The sequence below is a fragment of the Cupressus sempervirens genome, chromosome 5 (genome assembly GCF_028749045.1).
Source record: "Cupressus sempervirens isolate cs-2001-9-10 chromosome 5, ASM2874904v1, whole genome shotgun sequence".
Lineage (NCBI taxonomy): Eukaryota > Viridiplantae > Streptophyta > Pinopsida > Cupressales > Cupressaceae > Cupressus > Cupressus sempervirens.
In genome coordinates, this window is record NC_143122.1 from 504,703,332 (window position 1) to 504,721,931 (window position 18,600).

Here is an 18,600-nt window from a genome sequence, read left to right on the forward strand (position 1 = left end):
AGGGCCAAATTAATTAATTCCACCATTAATATTTTGCCTTCATCATCCTCTTTTACTTGAGTTCTAATTAATTCTCTATTTAACCCTGTCTTAGTTGAGGTAGTGTCAAAATTTCTCCATACCACCTTTATGTCTCTGCCAGTAATTGAGCACTTGTATTGGCTGGTATCAAAATCCTCAAGGCCTTGGTTTTGATCATCCCTCTCACTTCCTTCTGATACATCCCCCTCAACCCCTTTTTTCTCCTTCTTGGATTTAGGATGTTTTCTTTTTTGACCCCCAACAATATTCTCAGAATCCTCTTTATTTTTCAGCATTTTTATAGTGATGGTTTTCTTTCCCTTTTTCCTCTCCAAACCCTCCTCTTCTTTATTCTCCTCCACACCTTTAGCACTCTTCTCCCCTGTGTCCATTCCTTCAGCCCCTTCATTCTACTCCCTATCAAAGGAGGAATCAACATCATGCTTGGGTTGAGGAGTAGTATCTCTTTTATTTTCCTGTCTAATGTTGTGTTTCCTAGATCCTCTCTATAGAGTATCATCCTTATCCAATTCATTTTGCATATCTTGGCTACCTTCAGTGTCTAATGAAAAATAGTTATCTTTCGACTCTTCTGAGTCCTCTTTATCCTTCTTGCCATCCTTTTTAGGTTTAATTTGTTTTCCCATTGTCTTAGCTTTGAAGAATTTATAAATTAAAAGGAAAAGCCCCTCATGGAGCATTGGATTCCTAGTGTGCTTCTCCTAATATTCATTTACATTCTCATTCTTTGAAGAGTAAAGATAAAAGGGGATAGAAATTTTAGCCCCATACCTAAAGTGATTTAAAATCATGAAGTGGTAAGTGCATACCCAATGGAATCTAGTATCAAGGGTGATATACTTGATAATAGCCCTTAAAACAAACCTCCATAGCCACTTTATTGAACTTGGGAGATAATGGGTACCTCTCTTTGCAAGAGATTTCTTCTCCTCTTGGTCCTTAGTAAATTCCACCACTACTTAGCTTGAGATTTTCTAGTCCCTGTAAAATTTCTTCCCCATGATGTGAATATGAGTGATTACAGAAATGACATCCTCAGTCATAGTAAACTTAACTTAATGCCCTCATTCCAGCTTTTCACCATAGCCTTAGTGACTGAGGGCTTCCAACCATGGAGCCTTTATATAAAGGTCGTGAGATCCTCTTTTTTCAAAATTTTCTAGACCTTCGACCTCCTGCACCATTTCTAGGCTTCATCCTTTGGTTCCCTCTTGTGCCTTTCCCCAACCATTTTACCCTTGATGCTAACATTAAACCCAATATTGAAACCCCTCGATGTAAAAGAGTCTCTTCTCATTTTCTTTAACCTATTATCAATCTTATTATCTAGCAATCTAAAATCTATCATTGAATTAAGAGGATAAAGATGATTGATGTGAGAAGTGCAAGTGATATCATACTCCCACATCACATTTCTACACATTCCCCATAAAGCACTAACTATCATAATAAATTTATACATCCAATTTTTGATCTCCCCCCAAGTCATATTATCTATCATAATGATTTTTAATTATGCCCAATCTTCCCAAGATCCTTTCCAGTTCAGTCATATCTTTAATTTCTGATAGGAGATTATTACTTTTCGTCCACTTAGCCATATTATTGTACTTGATGGCCCAATTAGCCAAGCTGTTAGCCACTTGGTTGGCCTCCTGGTACTCATGAGCCACATAGAGTTCTTGACAAGATTTGAGAAGAAGAATACATGCTTCTACAATATTCTCTATTGTCTAGGTAGGTTTATTGTTCTCCATAAGGCAATCTATAATTTTTTTCAAATCACCTTCCAACCAAAGTTTTCTCACACCCATATCTTTAGCCAGCTTAATGATATAGTGAGCTGTTATGGCCTCCACATAATGGTTGGTTTGAGTTCCAAGGGGAGTATCCACCACAACAATACCTTTGCCGAAGTTGTTTCTAATAATACCTCCTACTCCAACCTTTCCCGAGTTGATTTTGGCCACCCCATCAAAGTTAGCTTTACACCATCCCTTAGGTAGCATCAACCATATGCACTCTTCCCTCTTGCACTTTTATTATTTTCATTGGTGCCAATAGATGTGTAGTGTTTGCCCCTAGTTTACATTTTTACTATCATTGTCGAACTCTTTTAGGTCAATTGTATATTAATGATTGGTGACATTATTTTGAGATATATCAGATATTGTTTGGGTAAAAGCACAGATCTGTGTCACTGTTTGTGATACAAAAACCTATTTTGGTCAAATCTCATTTCTCTATCAAAACTCAATTTTTTTCAAAAACTAAAAATACCCTTTTATAGATCTTAGATTCAATATCATCATTATATAAATTTTTTGAGTATTTTGATTAGTTATAATATGTTATAATCTAAAAATATTATAAGTCGATATTTCAACATTTCAGAAGATGCTCTCTCAAAAAATGAAATAAAATAGTAAATCATATCAAAAAAATATAAAAATAAAATTTATCACTAGAGGAGAGAATCCTCTTCACGAATATGTAATTTTTTTTCAAGAAGGTATAGATTTGATAGGGAAGTTTTGACAGGAGGAAAAAACTATTGGATTCTGACAAGGTCAAACTTGAGTACTTATAACAAAGAAAATATACATCAAAAATAGTTATTTCTTTTTTTGTTCACTAGCTATACATGCCATCTATAAAATATTTTCAAATCAGAACAAAAAAGATGATTTGCACATACTTGTTTGATGGGAACTACATCCTATAATTTTTATAGTTAAAAATGAGACTTCAAAATAAAATAAAATGAATAAATTCTTAGTCAAAAAAATTATAAAAATTATAGGAATAAAATTCATACAATTCTACACATTTCATTAGTTTACATAATCTTCATATTTTAAACACAAATACCATTTTTTTTGTCATCAATGTTGAACTGTCACATTTTGATATCATGTTTCTTTATAAAAGGTGACACAAATTTGTGCTTTTACCCATTTCAGATTCAATTGATATATGATGAGATTACTTAATACTTTATATTTCATGTATGCATGATGATTATTAGGTGATTTTAGTTATTGATGATGATTAGTTAGATGTTTATTATCACATGTGTTTTTATAGATACTTACCCCATACTTGCATGTGTATGGTGTGCATGTTTGTTTTCTTTATGTATGGTGTTTCTGATGTGGTTAAGGAGGGGAGTCATAGTCACCTACTAGTCGAGATCTACATGATGCAACACTTCCTACCATTCCCTATTTAGCTTAGTATATATTGTGCTTGTACATGCATGGATTTTATGTAGGTTGTAGGTATCAGGTATCGACTTCCCTGAATTGCCAAGATGAGCATACCCTATCGCATTATCTCAATGGTAAGAGAGGGGAGATAAATTCTCAAGTCCAAGTCCCAACCCTTTAAGCCATTTATCCTGATTGAAAATCAAGACAAGTATCTGAGTCAAGTACCCTCCAAATACGTCGGATGACATAATTCATGATATTAACCCCTTAGTTTGATTTTGTATGTGTTTTTCTTTGATGGGTTTTTGTATTTTAGTTTATGAGTTCTTGGTGTATTTTCTATCAATTAGGTCTAATTAAAAGATTTAATTAACAATGTAATTAAATGAAAAATTAATATGATATTTTAATACTTATTTTATTTAATTAATTGGAAAATTAATGAAATAAAATAATTAAATTTGAAGATAAAATTTAAAATTTTTAAGTTGGAATGTGAAAAATATTTATTAATTTAATAATAATATATTTAGAGCTCATTTTTATTTTATCAATTAAGTTTCAAAAGTAAATTTAAAAATGGAAAAGATATTAAAATTATTAAAAGATTTTAGATCGCATGATGTGTGCATATGATTAAAATATATTAAGATAAAACAAGTGGATTTAATAAAGTGAGTGCATGAGATTTGAAATTAATAAATTAATTTAAAAAAAAGAGTCAAGTGAATATTAAATAGAGAAATTTAATTAAATAAATTAATGTGCATTATTTTAATATTTATTCACATAGGAGTATGCGAGCTCTTGGGAGTTGTCATGTTGACAACACAAGAGTTTGCACTCTAATTATGCACATGTTGTCTACAACATTCTAGAGACCACATCATGTCTATCTTCTTGTCATGGAAGTTACGCGCTTAGTTGTCATGCTTATCTCCTAGTTCTTTATAGACACATTCTAGATGCATCTTAGAGGCCTTTATATAGAGGCTCTCCTAGTGTGTTTGGACAAGCTTATATGCATTTGAGAAGCTCATATGCTTCTACAAGCTCATATGCTTCTACATCCTCAAATGCTTCTACAAGCACTTCTAGTCATTTGGGGGTTTCGGTTCTTGGAGGAATTGCGAATGTTGGAGAAGGAAGGAATTTTCAGAAAGAAGAAGGTTCTGAGAGGAGGAGCTTCTCTGCAATTTTCTGAGGCATAGCGAATTAGCATCACTGTTCAAGTAGGCACTTGTGATTATTTCACATATTTTATTATGCTCTTTCTCTTCCTATCTTCATCATGTCTGTTATGTGTGTCTAAATAATTCTCTATGAATGAATCTTCAATTTTGTAATTTGGGTATGTATATTGTTTCATCCAGTTATGGGAATGAAAAATATTATTGCAATCTTCCCGTAGTAGAATCAAGATTTGGAAATTGCTTTGAGTTTGGGTTCGAATTAAAATAGAAACTTATTATTATGCATTAGTTTTATATGATTTATTAACTAATTTAATTTAATTTAATTTAATTAAGATTAGTTAATAGTAGAAGAAGTGTAATTAATTATTAGTCAATTTAAGTAAATAAATTTTTTAATGAGGGCAAATTAAAAGAAAAGAGATATTAATAAGTGGAATTAAATAATTGAATTATTAATGAGGATTATTTTAAATAAATGATTATCCTTGAAGTGTTTTAAGGAAATTGTAAACTAATTATTTGAAAGTTGATAAGTATTATTCTTATGATTTGAATAATGGGAGATGCTCTTGGAATTAAGGGAGTTTCATTTAATTATTAGTAACATTGATTTTAGTAAAATAATGCAATGATTTTATTAAAATTCAATAGGAATTAGTTTAATGATTTAAATAAGTAAATAATTATCTTTAGATTATTTTAGAAAATGTTTTTAAATAAATAATGGAGGGATAATTCTATGTTGAATTTTGAAGAGATAAATGGGTTGACTTGGAGATTAAACGAAGAATCTTATACTCTTGAAATATACTTGAAACGAAAACTGAAACCTAATATTTGGCTTAACCATGTGATTGTAAAAGCAAACTAAAATATGTGTTTGTATCTTGTTTTTTATTCTATCTATGTTTGGGGTTTGGGTGGTCCTAGAGTGTTGACCAGTTAGGATGTCTACCAGAGGCTTGGGAGTTATGCGAATGTGATGGCATGTTGATGTTATTTGGTCTCGATTCTTTTATAACCCAACCATGGTAATGTGATGGCATGCTCTATGAGATGTTTGTATTTACTTATTGTTATTGCTTTCCAGTCTTCCTGTGTGAAGATAAGATGTATGTACATGAGACACTGGACTTAACCATTTTTGAGTCATCGATCAATCCTACTTGGAATACTTTTCAGTCACCATGATGGGACTGAAGTGTTGATTTATTTCTTGATGATGGCATGTTGTGACATGTTTTGACTCAACCATTTTTGGAGTCTTCGATCAGTATTACTTTGAGATACTTTTTGGTTGCTTGTTGAGAACCAATGGATATTGTGATTATCAATGATACCTTCAGTTGCCAATAGAGAACTGTTATGGTCATGATTATGAATGGATGCTTTTCAGTTGCTCATGGAGATTTGATGCTTTTATTATGTATTATCTTTTGGTATTTTTCTAGTTCCTTGTATAGGACTGTGGTGATTTTGAGATTTATGATTCCTTCAACTTAGGGTAGGTTATCTACTTATAGTGTTGGGAAGTGGCTTGCAATGGGGGTCGGGGCCCTAAGTGGTTGCCAGGGTAACTCATTGTAAGTTTTTTTAATAAGTGAAAACATTTACACTAAATGGTGATTAAATGAACCTAATAAGATAATTGTATGTTCTCGTCCATGCCTCGAGTGCTACTACAAACTAGGATGGGAGTAGAGAGAATGCTCGGTTGCAACCTTGCATTCCGTAGTATGCCTTGTCAGTACGAGAGGATACTAGTGGCTGCATAGGGATCACTAGGGGTTCGAGGTCTATTGAGAGACTACCAGGGTAAATTTAGCATGATCTGTGTGATGACACTTTCCTGCTTACATAGTAAGTTTCCTACATGTCTTGTGTGCATCTGGGTATAGGTGTCGACCCTTTATGTTGGAACCTTGAGTTAGTGTGCTTCTAGGATTCCTGGACTTAGAGAGTATTTTTGTTATGTGATTTGATATCTTGTTTGGGACTTGAGACTATCTCCTCAATGTGGTGAGAGTGGGCCATTTAGGTTCCACGTGGTCGGGTGGTAGTGCTTTTTCACTCTTACTATTTGAGATCCATCCATAGACACCATGGTTGGAGCATTCTTGGTTGGTATTTACCTTCTTTCTTTTCTTGGATCATTATGATGGATGTTATATCTTATGATGGATGTAATTACTAACATGTTTCTTTATATTGATGATTAGCATGTGATAGATGATGTTATCTAATTTGTAGGATCATCTTATGCTTAATTTTAGCATGTTAGATTTCTTTTTGCATATGTTGTAGTATTTTTTAGCAGTGATGTCCCTACTATGATAATACTAATGATCTCTTTGGTGACTTGGGATGTTATACACAAGGGATGGCTAGGGCCCACGATGGTCTAATGATGCTATTGACGGTTGGGAGGAACTGCACACTTAGATTAGTTGTGTTTTATGATGTATGGATATCTTTTACGATGGTTGATATATCTTTATTGATGGATGGATGTATCATGTATGTTATTGGTTTCATTTAATTTATTGTAATTGTATCATGGATTCAATGAGGATGATGTATCTTTATTTTTACATATGTTTAATCTTTTAAGCCTTTCATACACTATGACATGTGTAGTGGATGATTGAGTATTCCAGATTTCATTTGCCAAGAGGCATTCAGAACAAATGTGTAATATGGACATTAGACTTTCTATTTATTCTTTCATGTGGATGTGGTAGTGGTTAGACTTAGTATTAATTAGATCAAATGTGACTCAACGTCTTGGGATCCTTAAGGAATGTAACTTGTTATGAATGTTTTTAGTTGTATGTATGTTATTGCTTCCACTACTATGTGATTGATATGAATGGTTTATCTTTCTTGTTTTAAAAAAAAAATTGTTTGGCAAACTTAGTAAACTTTAGGTTAATTATTTTGGGTCCCTTGGCGGGGCGTTACAAGAGGGGATAGGACCTTTGATAGTAGGAAAATTCTCCATCAGAGAATTAAAGCATTTGTGAAAAAACCTCAGCCTAGGTTTCCTTTCCCCTAAAAATTCTATTATTACGCTCTTTCGAAACCCCCCAACATACATGGGGTAAGGTCCAATTCCACAAAACCCTATTGTCATCCCAAATCTACCATGGTTCCACTCCTCAAACAAATCCAAGATGTTGGAAGGAAAACACCAAGATATGTTAAAGAAAAGATAGGAAAAGAGACCAAATAATGTTAATAAAGTCACTTAAGTGAATTTTTAAAAGCAACTCAACATGAAAATACAACATAAATGGCTCTATAGGCACTTAAGTGATAAATTTAAGTGATGAAGTAACTTAAAAGCATAACATAAAGTGAATTTATGTTATTTTTTCAAAAAATGAATCTCAACATTAAAATATAACATGATATTTTAAATAATGCAATCACATCTAGAGAGTCTATGTTTTTCACATAAATGGTCATATCTTTTGGCTATCAAGTCTAATTAAGCCCTCAAATATACCAAATCAATGGGAAAATTGAAAGCAATGATTTAAGGAAAAACAAAAGACTAACAGAAAACAAAAACACACTCAAAAATGAGAAAAAAAGATGTTGAAGGCTTCAAAAATCAATCATAGGCTCAACAAATAGAAAAACTAAAAAGACTTGACAAAAGCCTTTAGTAAAATGATTCATTTTATTAATTGAGGTTAACTAGTTGATCAAATTTAGTCAATTAAATAATTAATCAACTAAGAGAAAAACAAAACTGAATTGAAAAAGTTTTGTGATGTTACCTATATTTTGTGGTGATGGTGACAAAATGTAAGACAACAAGAATTAAAGGAAACTTGCCAAAAAAGAGCCAAGCTATCTCAAAGATTGAAGTTAGCAAAAATTTCCCTCATCTCTTGAGTCTATAATCTTTTTTAGGATAAAACAAGCCTGATTAAGGAGTTCCATGATTGGCCATGAAAGTAAGTTGATTTTAATTCAGCTTAACCACTATTCTCACTTGCCAACCAAAATGACTAAGGCAACTTGAATCACTAGATAATTTTAACATGAGGAATCTACAGTGATTCAAACACCTTGGGGCCATTGGTGAATGAAAATAATGTATATTGGACATGCTAGGCTTAATATGAATATGTACAAAAGGTCCACCAAAAGACAAACCCATGCAATATTATAAGCAAATTCATACCTTGCCAAAATCTAATCCACAAGAAAGAAAAGACTATTGGATCCAAAGAAGCTAATATTCTAATGGAATCCAAGCTCCAAACACTTGAAAGTTCATTATTTAAAAGGCTAATGTCATTGGGATCACTCTTCAATCCTTTGTTGTTTTAATGTACATGATAATTTATTCACCCATTGTGGATAGCACAATTCTTGATTGTATTCATCTTGAAACATAGTCTATAGTTGTGATGTGTGAGGGCATGTTGAAGGAAAATACCAAGAAAACAAAGATAGATAATAAATGTTATGTTGGTTCTCAAAACCACTGATTGGAATCCTACGAGGCTTACTTGCTCGATGCTGGGATATCCAACTAGTTAAGGCCAACTTGATGGGATTAATCAATGCATCAAAATCCCCTACACTTCTGGCTCTGCAAAACCAAAGCAAGTGTACCTAATCCTGAACAAAACTCTTGAGCCCAAAAAGATTATAGTAGATTGTTAGAATGTGAATACGGTGAAAGTTTTCCTAACAACAAGGATTACAAAAACTTAAAATTTGTAGATTGTGAATTGAGAATAATAAATGAAAATATGAATTTTTTAAAAATAAAAGTTATTATCACAAATGATTGCAACAAATGAATATATTAATTATTCAAAGGAAAGATACAAAATAATTACTAGCATATGGATTACAAATTATTAAAAATATAAAGACTAGTGTCAAAGGCCAATAGAGATAGTATTATAATTTTAAAACATACAACTTTATAAAATTCTACACACATCAATCATAAACAATTTAGTAATCAAGATGCGACAAATCAAATATATGGACACAATTGTAAAATAGTTTGAAATGTACTTTAACTCATGTGGTTCAGAGACAAACTAGACATAGATTTAGAAACAATTAAATATTTCTCAATATCTATGACGTTCAATTTTAAAATGCTATAATTGATCTTGTCCAATAATCTATCATATAAAATATTTATAAAATTAAAATAATAATTATAAAGGATGAAACTATATAATATTTTAACTCTAAAGCTTCATGCAAAAATAAAGTAAATGTTTCTTATTGATCATGTCGGAAATAAAATTGCAGTGGAGACACTCCTTAGGGATGATCTATCCAATACAGTCTAACTCCAAAATCACATAAGAATTTATTTAATAATCCACAATCCACAAGCTTGGTTCAAAAATTTCATTTATTTGCCAATGAAATAATATAATACATCAAATGGCATATAGTGTATTTGGGAATAAATTTTTTAAGGAATATGAATTGTCTTAATTTTACATCTAATATATATAAAAAAAATGAATAGGTACAAATAAAAAATCACAACCCTACACAACTCCCAATCACACATTTAACTTGATAAAAACTCACCTGGATAATGAACTAGATCATTAGTTTAAATATATCTCAAATACATTATAGAAGTTGGGAAGCTATTGGAGAAACTTCCACAATGTGCATCCCTTATCTGGTCCCAACTCCTTGCCTCCACATCCACCTATTTGGGTGTATGCCTAGTGGCCTATATTACCTAAGCCTTTATCTCCATGGATTAGGGTACATCCTCTCAATTCTGGTGTGCATCTTTAAACCTGCAACAAATATGACAAGGCATTAGATATTAATAAAATTTTGGAAATATTCAACACAAAAATTCATGCTTTAGTGGCTTTGGTCTCCATGATCAAGCATATTGTATTAGGCTCTTTCAAATTTTAATCTCACTTTGTGCTTTTTGAATGTCATTACTTCTGCATAGACCACCAAATTAGGGCTCCATTTACTGGAAATTTAAGCTTATATGATCTAGAGAAAAGAGCACCCAGTTTTCCTCAAACAATCAATCTCAAGTTTCAACTTTGTTCCAACTATCTATGACACAAAGCTCAAACAAATATGTGCAAGGGATAGAAATTCACAACATTACCTTGTACACTAGTTTGGAACCATTCCTTAGTGGCTTAGCAATAATACTGAATATCAAGTGAATCAATAGCACATCAAGATTTGCATGAATCCCATAATAACATACAAGTTTTTTTTGCACATGACTCACTTATCCCTATGCTTAATCAATCCTACTAGGTCTACAACTTTTGATGGTATCCTTAGAAAAATATTGCTTTTGCACATTATCATGACTTTATCATTTTAGCTTATGTATTTACTCTTGTTGTTGCCCATGTAAACTTTGTTTTGCTCTCTAATTGGGTAAGCTCTGCATATCATTTTTACTTTGTAACAAGGATACACCTAAAATTGTAAATTCTTATATTAACAACATGCTTAGATCCCTTTATTTTATCTAATATTCAACATAGGAAATAACCAAAATACTATGCATAGTATGACGAATAATTCTAGTGTTGCTAATGATGACCCTCACAACTAGATAATGTGTTCCAACATCATACTCCTTGGTTTCAAATTATGCCTCTAGCAAAATTGTTTGAGATAGAATGTTCAAATGGGGCCTCTACATTTCACAAAAAATAAGCAAACTAATTTTTCATATTGCAAGGAGAGAGGAGAGAGTGGCAAGTAAACACAAAACTTTACCCTTCTACCCTTCTAGAATTTTTCCCACATTGAATTTGAAAATGGTGACCTCCATTGTTGATCTCTACTTTTTTTCTTGTTTCATTCCATGTATGCAACTATCTAAAATCAATTCTAGCACTTAATAAAATGCATATCCACGGAGTAGCATGAGAAGAGAAAACATTGTTAACTAAGATGAATAAATGTTGTTGAATAAGGTATGGAATTTTTTTGATAATTATAGATCCATAGATTGGGAAAGAAATAGCCCTAGACAAAGATATAACAAGACCAAGGTTAAGAAATTTTTCTACCAACCTTTGGGCATAAATGTACGCAATTGTATTAGTTCTAGTGACACACAAATGGGCTCCAAATAGGAGTATCGTGATCATAGTTTCATGTTGAGGGAATATTAATGGAAGAAAAAACATACAGAAAGAGAAAAAAATTATTGCCATTGAAGATTTGTGACCAAAAAAATCTAGAATAATTGCTGCCAAAAGAAGCCCAGGAATTTTTGTCATCAATAAATCCAATGCTAAGAAGTTGATACACGACAAAAAAATAGTCTCTTAAAATGAAAACTGTATTAACATCCTCTCACTTTCCTGTAGTACAATTTGAATGAAGTTTCTAAAAGCTTTACATTTGACTTAGAAAAAAAATTACTATATATCAATAGTCATTTCAAAACTTTGATTGGTGTGATAATTTTGATTTGTGACAAATAAAATGCAATAACTAGCTCCACAGCTTGCCATAAGAATGTTTCTATAGAGATTTATGTTGTCTCTAGCAGAAGAAGTCATGGAGTTTGATGCAAAATTTTGATTTTCACTAGCCTATTAGGAGGTAAGCAAGATAAGTCCTTAGTAACAAAATACATTTGAAAAGAAAAATGACCATAGAAGAAGTGTTGTTGTTATTAAGGATGGTGACAAGAGAGTAAATATTGATGGGAAAACACTCATTCGATTTGTTAATTTTAAGGAAGTTTCACTTGATTTCCCTTTGACATCCAACAAATGGGTTTCTTCCAAATCATCGACACCATCTCCTTCCTTTGTTTTGGTAGTGACAGAAGCAACATATCTCCCAGGTGGAAGATGCTTTTGATTTTTTTGGGAAATTTTATTCAATATATGGAGTGCATCTATTGTTCTACGTTTCATAATAAGATATCTAGGAGATTTTGGAACGACACTATAGAAAATGAGTGAGATCAGAAAGGGTGTTGAAGATAATCTAACTAGCCACCTCCTGTGAAAAATAAATCACAACCTATTAATAATTTTTCTTGGCACAAAGAAATTCTGAGTGATAGACTTGCTTGACACAAGAGGGTGTCGAGTGATAGGAAGATGGTGTCGAGTAAGATCAACACAAGGAGCCAAGTGACTCAGCACTAAGGGCAACTCAGTACAATGTATGTCGAGTAAGCTTGGTAGTGAAGATGCTGAGTGAGCTTGGTCATTGTTGCAAGGTGAAGCTCAACAAAAGAGGATATTGAGTGAGCTCGACCAAAGACTAAACTAAGTGAGCTATTCAAGAAACTGACAATCTAGACATTTCCACCATTAAGTCCTAGAGGGAAAAACTTCAAAAACTAAAAATATGGAAATCTTAAATGGAAAAACATCTAATGTTAAGTAGAAGGAAGACAACTATAAGCCAAGCATGTCTACTTGCTTGCTTTCTTATATTCTATTCAACAAAACTATTACAAAATCTGGGAGCATTTGACTTCAACTAGAAAACCCTAAAAATTTCAAATAGATAATTTAAAAATTCAAATGTAGTGCCTACCCTCGTTCACATCTTTTCTAGACTTATTGTTGCTATTATTATCAGACTATGTAGACTAGTTTTATGTTGATGGTTTACTGGTGTTGTTTTGACACTATCAGAGATTATGATAGGGATTCAGTTTATATATGATGAGATCATTTAGACTTTACATTTCATGTATGTATGATGATCATTACATCATTTTCAGTTATTAATGATGATTAGTTAGATGGTTTATTATCTCATGTGTTTTATTATGGTTACTTACCCCATATTTGCATGTGTATGGTGTGCGTGTTTTCTTATTGTATGGCATTTCTGATGTGGTTAAGGAAGGGAGTCGTAGTCACCTTCTTAGTCAGGATCTACACGATGTACCACTTCCTGCCATTGTCTGTTTAGCTTAGCATTATATATTGTATGTACATGCATGGTTTTTCTGCAGGTTGCAGGTACAGGGTATCGACTTCCCTGAATTGCCAGGATGAGCATACCCTATTATACTATCTCAATGATAAGAGAAGGGAGATAAATTCTTAAGTCCAAATCCCAAACCTAAAAACCATTTGTCCTAGTGAGTTAGGACAAGTATCAAAGTTGAATACCCACCGAATGTGTCGGATGACATATTTCATGATTTTTAACCCTTTAGATTTATTTTGTATGATTTGTTCTATGATGGGTTTCATATTTTATCTTGGAGGTCTATGGTGAATTTTCCATTAATTAAGTCTTAATAAATAGATTTAATTATTTATTTGAGAAAATTAATAAAATATCATGATCTTTGATATTTTGATTGTAATTAATTAAATGTGAATTATTGGGGAAAAGGAATTAAATAAAAGAAAACTAGAAATTAAAATTAATAATAATTGTAAAATAATAATAAAGTAAGAAATAAAATAATAATAATAAAAGTTATAAAAAATTAAAATGAAAGTTATAAAATTTAAATAGAAATTATTGGAGTTATAAGCTTGCATGGGAATTAACACACTTTTCTATTTCTCATGTGTCAACAACATGGGGGTTAGTGCATCAATTAAGCACATGGTATCTACAACTCTATGACTCATCAAAAAGGTTGAAAAAGACCCATGCTTAGTTGGTGACACCTTTTAGCGGTTTCAAGAAGCATTCCAAAGGTTTCTTGAGAGCTCTTTATATTTAGGCATTCATAGAAGCTTAGGGAGAGGGTGGAGAGCAATTGGAGCATTGGAGGACTCAAGAACTCTGAAGAAGGGAGCTTGCTCTGCGGGTTTTTTGAGGAAGAGCGAATTAGCATCAAAATCCGGGTAGATTCTTGTGATTTTTCTTATGCTATTTCCGCATAATGCATTCCTGTCTTCTTCGTGTCTTCCATATGTCTTCTGAGAAATTTCATATTTTTATTGTATGCATTTTCAATTTGGGCAATTAAATTTATTTGAAAATTTTATATGCATGGATTTAAAAAAAAAGAGAAAACGGGGCTAGGGTTGAGATTCATAACCAAACCCATTAGATTAATTGTTGGAAATTTTGGAGATCAAAGATCTATGGAGGAATTCTGAAAAAATTGAAATTGTAATCATAAATTGTCAATTTGCTTATACATACATACATACATACATATATATATATATATATACATATATATATATATATATACACACACACACATATATATATATATATATGTATGTATATGTATATATGTATATATATGTGTATATATATATGTGTGTATATATATATATATGTATATATATATATATATATACATATATATAATATATATATATATGCAATTATATATATGTGTATATATGTTCATATATTGTGATATTTTTAATTCTGTATATATTTATATATATTTGTTAAAAAAAAAACCGATTACATACCGTGGGCAAAAATGTTTAAGAAACGTTAAAACCAAATTGTAAAGTCTATATGGAAATCGTGTAAGCGATTGTTAAAAATATATATATATATAAAACATTGGGTGGGCGAGTACTTCGTACCCCACCACCGCAGGCTTGCGTGATCGTAGGGTACCTGCAATCCGTAGTGTACCTGTGATCCGCAGTGTACTTGTGGTGCGACACTTTAATCACCACGCGATTTTAAATCGCATTGTGTTATATGTGTTGTTTTTAAATTATATTTGCAATGATTATTTCATATACAATTTGGATATGAATTTTGATTTCATTTTTTATAAGTTGCAATGTTATTAATTATTAAATGTTATTATATATATATATTTATGTATGTATATATATATATGTATGTATATAAGTATATATGTATATATTATTAATTATAAATAATTATTATAAAATTCTCTATTAATGGATCACTTTTTTAATGAGTAAAATATTTCTATTAAGCTTGTCAATTATGAAGAGATATTAACAATTAATTTAATTAAACTTAGTTTTTAATTAAGATTAATTATTAGAATATATAATCGAAGTTTTTGATTCATTGAGAATGTCAATCTTCAAACAATTTAATATAAATCAATTAGAAAATTGAGTCTGATGGAGAAACTTTTATCTATCAAACAAATACATGGGTTAGATAAAACGTGAACTTTCTCCACTTGATGTTAATTTGGGAATACGTAAACTGAGACTTTTGAATTCAAATTTGAAAACTTAGCAAAACCAAAACATGTGTTTACATTGTGTATTCTTTATGCTATTGTTTTGAGTTTTGGGTTGACTAGTGTTGACCAATATAGGACATCTACCAGAGGCTTGGGGGTTATGTGATTGTGATGCCATGATGATGGTTTAATCTCGATCTTTATAACCCAACCATGGTTATGTGATGGAATGCTCTGTGTATTAGTTGTGAATACTGATTGTTATAGTTGAGATTCTTATTTATGAGACACTTGACTTAACCATTATTTTTGGTCATCGATCAGTTATCCTTGGTTATCTTCTAGTCGCCATGATGGGACTAAAATGTGGATTTATTCTTGATGATGTCATGTTGTGACATGTTTGACTCAACCATTTTTGGAGTCTTCGATCAGTGTGTTTGAGATATATTTTGGTTATTAAGAACCATTGGATTCTTTTGATTATCAGTGATGCTTCAGTTGCCAATAGAGAGCTGTTGTGGTCATGATTTTCTATGGATGTTTGCTCATGGAGATTTGATGCTTTTATGCATATTTGATGATTTTATTATGGATTATTTTTGTGATTTTGAGATTTATGATTCCATGAGCATTAGGGTAGGATATCTGCATGTAGTGACGGGAAGTGGCTTGCAATGGGGGTTGGGGCCCTAAGAGGCTGCCAGGGTAACTCATTGTAAGTTGGATTAATAAGTGATAACATTCACACCTAATACTAACTGAATGAACCTAAAAAGATAAGAGCTTTGGTTCTCGCCCATGCCTTGAGTGCTTGTATAGGCTAGGATGGGAGTAGTGAGAACACATAGTTGCAACCTTGCATTCCATAGTATGCCTTGTCAGTATGAGAGGATACTAGTGGCCACATGAGATCAGTATGGACCTATGGAGTTTAGCTAACTACCAGGGTAACTTGTACATGATAAATGCGATGACACTTTCCCACTTGCATAATAGGTTCCTACATGTCATTGTGTGCCTCTGGGAAGTAGATGTCAGTTTCGTGATTGGAACATTTGAGTTAGTATACTTTTAGGATTCCTGGACTATAGAGATTTGTGCTATGTGTTATGGATAGCCTGTTTGGGACTTGAGATTATCTCCTCAGCATGGAGGGAGTGGACCACTTAGGTACCACGTGGTCGGGTGGTAGTGTATTTTCTACTCTTATCATTTGAGATTCATTAAGACATCATGGCTGATGCGTCCTTCGTGATGGTGGATATGTATCCTTTCATTGATGAATGGCATATGTTAGATGATGTTATCTTATGCTTATATTTTCATGTTAGATTACTTTCTACATATGATGTTGTATATGTTAGGAGTGACATTCTTACTATGTTAATACTGATGATCTCTTCAGTGATTTGGGATGTTACACATAGAGGGATGGCTAGGGCCCACGATGGTCTAATGATGCTATTAACGGTTGGGAGGAATCGTGCACTTAGTTTATTTTTTTTTATCTTTATGATGGATGTATATGTCTTCTATGATGATGTATCATGTGATTATCTCTACTTTAATGTATCATGGATTGGAATGGGATGATGTACCTTATTCTACATATGTATATTCTTTGAGCTTGTCATACCCTATGACATGTACAGAGGATGATTGAGCATTTGGAAATGTAATGTTTAAACATTGGACTTATCATTATTATTTCATGTGGATGTTGTACTAGATGGAATCATGTATGTAATTCAACATTAAGGTATCTTAAAGAATGTAATCTGTTATGTATATTATGTTTACTTTTCAGATGGACATTGCTATTGCTTCCATTATTGTGAATAAGTTATGTATGGTATTTAATTTCATGTAAAAAAAAAAAATGTTACCAAACTCAGTGAAACTCTAGGTTAATTCTTTGGATCCCTTGGTGGGGTGTTACATCAAACGTATAGCTCTAATGGTTGCATAAAACAATGCCTAGAGAAATCATTGCTTCACAAGTCAAATCAAAACAAAAAACTTACAAAATGACAAGAGGAAACATGTGCAACTGCAAACATGAAACTAAAACTTCCTTCTATCTTCTAAACTCTGACTTGATCTACTAATTGACTTCCTTATCTACTCATTTCTCTACTCTGCTCTCTTCAACTCTTCTACTTACCTCTACATACTCAAATGAATTAGATCCATTCCTTTTGTCTCTTGGAAAAAATATTTTCCCTCTCATTTTGAATTTGAACTTACCTACCCATATTCAATGTTTTTGACTATTGTGCAGGCCATCAGGGTGGTAGATGAGCATTTGGCTATAGGGGCAAACGACCTACTTCATTAAATTTTTAACACTCCCCCTTTATCCTAGGCCAAACAAACAAAGGATCACTCCTAATCCAAATCAAGTACACCAAGACTCTCTCTAAGGTGCACAAAAGTTTCAATGCCTAAGGGCTTAGTATATATGTTTGCTAGTTGCTACTTAGACTTGCAAAATTCTATCTTGATATCCCCATTCTCCACCAACTCTCTGATGAAGTAATATCAGATCTCTATGTGCTTGTTTCTCCCATGAAAGACTAGATTTTTAGATAGTGCAATTGAGGGGATGTTGTTACAAAAGATTGTGGTTCCATCCTCTTGCCTTTCATTCAAGTATATCAAGATCCTCCTTAACCAAATAGCTTGACATGTTATTGCATTCCCTGTTATGTATTTAGTCTCTACTATAAATTGAGCAACAATAGGTTGCTTCTTAGATGACCATGAAATTGCACCCAATCCCATATGAAACATGTATCCAAAAGTGCTCTTCCTATCATCTAAACTTCTAGCCCAATTATTATCTATGTAACCAACCAACATGAAATTATTTTCTACAGTATACAAAATCCCAAATCCCTTGGTACCATTCACATACCTTAGGATTCTCTTTCTAACTTGCCAATGGGAATCCTTTGGTGTTTCCATAAATTTGGAAATCAAACTTTTGCATGCATCATGCCTGGTA